The 4250-nt window shown below is 43.2% G+C and overlaps 1 long non-coding RNA gene across 1 annotated transcript in view; it reads right to left on the bottom strand.

Annotated features, from left to right (window-relative positions):
• Nucleotides 1-2054: 2054 nt before the first annotated feature.
• LOC122543557 overlaps nt 2055-4250 on the bottom strand; it is a 117612-nt gene continuing 115416 nt past the window's right edge. The window contains exon 3 of the long non-coding RNA XR_006310086.1: nt 2055-2650. This is a non-coding gene — a long non-coding RNA (uncharacterized LOC122543557). The remainder of the gene's footprint in view (nt 2651-4250) is intronic.

Here is a 4250-nt window from a genome sequence, read left to right as displayed (position 1 = left end):
TACCATAATGCGAAGTTATAGCCTTTGCTGTGGTGGAAAAACAGAAAGGAGGTGTATTGTTTAAATGGAGATGTATTGGGTTGTGAAGAAAGTGAGAGCGGCAGATGCTGGAGATCAGAGTTGAAAAGTATGGTGCTGGAAAAAGCACAGCAGGTCAGGCAGCATCTGAGGAGCATGAGAGTTAATGTTTCGGGCATAAGCTCTTCATCAGGAATGATGTCTGGACACACAAAGGGGCCTCAGCGTCCTTCTACATCAGTCAATGCCAGTTGTCAGACAGGTGCAGCAAGCAATCAGCACGGCAAGTGGTATATGAGCAAGAGGAATTGAGTTCAGAAGTGGGGGTGTCTTACTGCAGTTAGGGGGTCATTGAATATATTCAAGGCTGAACTCATCTGATTTTAGAAAAACAATGAAGTGGATGTTTATGGAGGAAGACAAGAAAATGGTTTTAAGACCAGTACAGAACAGTTCCAGAGTCAGACAGCACAGAAACAGACCCTTCAGTCCAACTAGTTCATGCTGTCTATATTCACAAACTAAACTCGTCCTACCTGCCTGTGTTTGGCCCATATTCCTCCAATACTTTTGTATTCATGTACTTATCCAAATGTCTTTTAAATGTCAAACTGTATCCACCACTTCCTCTGAACATTCTTTCCACACTTGAACTACGTGTGAAAAGAAAATGGTGCCCCTTATGTTTTTTAAAAATGTTTCTCCTCTCACCTTCAAAATTTGCTCCCTGATCTTGAAACAGCCATCTTCGGGAAGGGCACCTGCCATTCACCTCATCCTTACCCCTCATGATTTTATACATCTCTTTAAGGTCACCTATCAACCTCGTATGCTCCAGTGAAAAAGTCCCAGCCTATCCAATTAGATATAGGTAGATACGTAGGAGAAAGTGAGGACTGCAGATGCTGGAGACCAGAGTTGAGAAGTGTGGTGCTGGAAAAATACAGCAGGCCAGGCAGCATCTGAGGAGCAGGAGAGTTAACGTTTCGGGTATGAGCTCTTCATCAGGAACGATGTGTGGCCTCATTTCTGAAGGGTTTATGCCCGAAACGTTGATTCTCCTGCTCCTCGGATGCTGCCTGGCCTGCTGTGTTTTTCCAGTACCACACTTCTCAACTCTGGTCTCCAGCATCTGCAGTCCTCACTTTTCCTAGTTGATCTTAACCTACTGCAAATCCTCTTGCAAGGTTGCCTACCTTGAAGAAGCTCTCCTCCTCCCTCTAAAATAGGTAGATTCGTATCCAGTTATGATCTGTTCAGTGTGGTGCATGCTCGAAAGACCAAATGGTCGACTCCTGCTCCCAATTCTCTCACTGTGTCCAGGATAACAAGAGACCATAAGACAGGAGCAGAAATTAGGCCATTCAGCCCATCAGGTCTGCTCATACCACTCAATCGTGGCTAATAAGTTTATCAACCCCATACTCTTCTCTTGCTTTCTCCCCGTAACCCTCAATCCCCTTGGCACTCAAGAAGTTACCTTGCTCTGTCTTAAATATCCTCAGTGACCTGGCCTCCATAGATTCACCGCTGTATGGCTGAAGAAGTTTCTCCTTATCTCCATTCTAAAAGGCCTTCTCTTTACTCTCAGGCTATGCTCTCGGGTCTTAGTCTCTCCGACCAATGGAAACATCTTCCCAACTTCCACTCTGTCCATGCTGTTTAGTATTCTGTATGTTTCAATTAGATATCCCCTGAGTTAATCAGCATGAACCAGACCCTTCAGAATGAGGTACAGCAGGGTTTAGATTCAACAAAGTGAGAATGGAGGGCTGTGGAATGGAGGTTTTCAGCTTTTAGGGAATATGAGAGGAAAGAGAGTTCACTCTAAATTAGAATTGATCAGATGGGCCAATGGGCCGAGGAGTGGCGGATGGAGTTTAATTTTGAGAAATGTGATGTTTACATTTTGGTAAGGCAATCCCGGCAGGACTGACACATGTAAGGGGAGTGTTGCGGAACAAAGAGACCTTGGAGTGCGGATTCGTGATTCTTTGAAAGTGGAGTTGCAGCTATATAGGAGAATGAAGGTGGTGTTTGGTATGCTTTTCTTTATTGGTCAGAGCATTGAGTACAGGAGTTGAGGTCATGTTCCTGCTGTACAGTATGTTGTTTAGGACACTTTTGGAATACTGCGTTTGGACACTATGGGCAATTTAGCATGACAAATCCAAATCAAGGCCAGTAAGCAATGTAGTGATGTGGAAAGTGAACACCAGAGAAAGATAGAAAGGGACAAGGAGAATAAATTTACCAGCAATCAAAACTGGATTCTAAAGAAGACAAAAATTGAAATTAAAAATGGTGTGTCTGAATGTGCGCTGTATTGTAACAAAGTGAATGAATTGACAGCACACATCGAAGAGAATAATTATGATCTGAGACTCCTTACACGGCTTAAGGGTGACAAGGATTGGATCCTGAATATGGAGGAGTAATCAAATGGGAAGCTAGGTAAAGGGTTGGCACTGCTAATCAAAGCACTGATCACAGGGTAGTCTGGTGTCAGCTTGGATTTCAGGTCCTGATTTCTCTATCCTCTGTTGATCTGCCTGTTCCTACAGAGTAAGATGTAGGTCTGTTCTCAGCTCTGCTGGATTTCTGCTGAAGCTTTGACCCGCTTTTATGCCTTCTGGAACAATAAAACATTCAGTTAATCGCAACCCAACCCACAATCTCCCAGCCTGTCAACCATCAGACACATAGTGTAGTCATAGCAGGGAATCAAACAAGAAAAATTAGAAATGAATAGGTGCTCATGCTTAATGTTTGTTCGTGAGGAAGTAAACTAGAAATAGGGCTCTCCCAGGATTCTTCAAGTGCCCCACTTGAGGAATTCTCTCTCCCTTGCATCTAAGTATTTGTACCCAGCTGCAATATTTACACCGGGAATAAAGCATCTGTTATCAAATAGACATAGAATTTACAGCACGGAAATAGACTTTTCTCTCTCTCATTCACACACACACACAGACACCTTCATGGGGGTGAATTTGTGTTTGCGGCATTATATTTGCAGATTCGTTCTATTTTGCTCAAAAAATGCACAATCTGCAGGCAGTCAATACAAGTAATATTTTGTAAATTCCGCTGTGGAAGCAGAACCAGTCTGACTGAAGATTGGGATACGACAGACTCTGACCTCACACCTTTAACAGAGTGTTTGAGCTGAGATGTCACCTTTTGTTATAAAACCTTAAGTCATGTCGAAAATGGGCCTTACCTGAAGATCTGTGATTTACATATTAATGATAACTGCAAACCATTCTCAAAGATGAAAGACTTAATAATCCAGGTACGTTCAATATATAATTGCAGTTGCAGGACACTAATGTTTTTCCATAAATTCTGTGCGTTATGATCTTATTCTCCACAACCACCTGATGAAGGAGCAGTGCTCTGAACACGAGTCCTTTCAAATAAACTTGTTGGACACTAACCTGGTGTTGTGATTTTTAAATTTGTCCAGGTTAGGGTAGATTGACCATGCTAAATTACCCATAGTGCCCAGGGATACGCAGATTAGGGTGGATTGATCGTGCTAAATTATCCATAACATCCAGGGATGTGCAGGTTAGGTGCAATAGTCAGGGGCAAATGTAGAGCAATGAGTGTGGGTGGGTTAACCCTCGGAGAGTCGATGTGGACTCGTTGGGCGAGTGGCCTGCTTCTACATTGCGGGGTGATTCTCTGATGGGAAGGGATTTTTTGCAAACAGTGCAGGCCAGCCGGTCGGCCGTCTGTCCGGAGCAGGCGCAGTGCGGGAACCCGCCGTCGTCATCACCCCGCCCCCTGCCCTCGCCTCTCGCTCCTCCCATTCACCCTGTTGATGACGTCACAACACGGAAGTGGCCCGATCAGTTTCAGAGCGATATTCCCTCCCTTAATTAAAAATCACACGACACAATGTTACAGTCCAACAGGTTTAATTGGAAGCACACTAGCTTTCGGAGCGACGCTCCTTCATCAGGTGATAGTGAAGGGCTCGATCGTAACACAGAATTTATAGCAAAAATTTAGTGTGATGTAACTGAAATTATATATTGAAACATTGATTGTCTGTTAAGCCTTTCATCTATTAGAGAGCAAAAATTTAGTGTGATGTAACTGAAATTATATATTGAAACATTGATTGTCTGTTAAGCCTTTCATCTATTAGAGTACAGTGATAGTTTCACTTCTTTCATGTGTAAATCACAAAAACTTTTTTTTGAAGTTGCATTCTCGGGTTA

The sequence above is a fragment of the Chiloscyllium plagiosum genome, chromosome 44, assembly GCF_004010195.1.
Source record: "Chiloscyllium plagiosum isolate BGI_BamShark_2017 chromosome 44, ASM401019v2, whole genome shotgun sequence".
Lineage (NCBI taxonomy): Eukaryota > Metazoa > Chordata > Chondrichthyes > Orectolobiformes > Hemiscylliidae > Chiloscyllium > Chiloscyllium plagiosum.
This window is presented reverse-complemented; position numbering and strand designations above follow the sequence as displayed.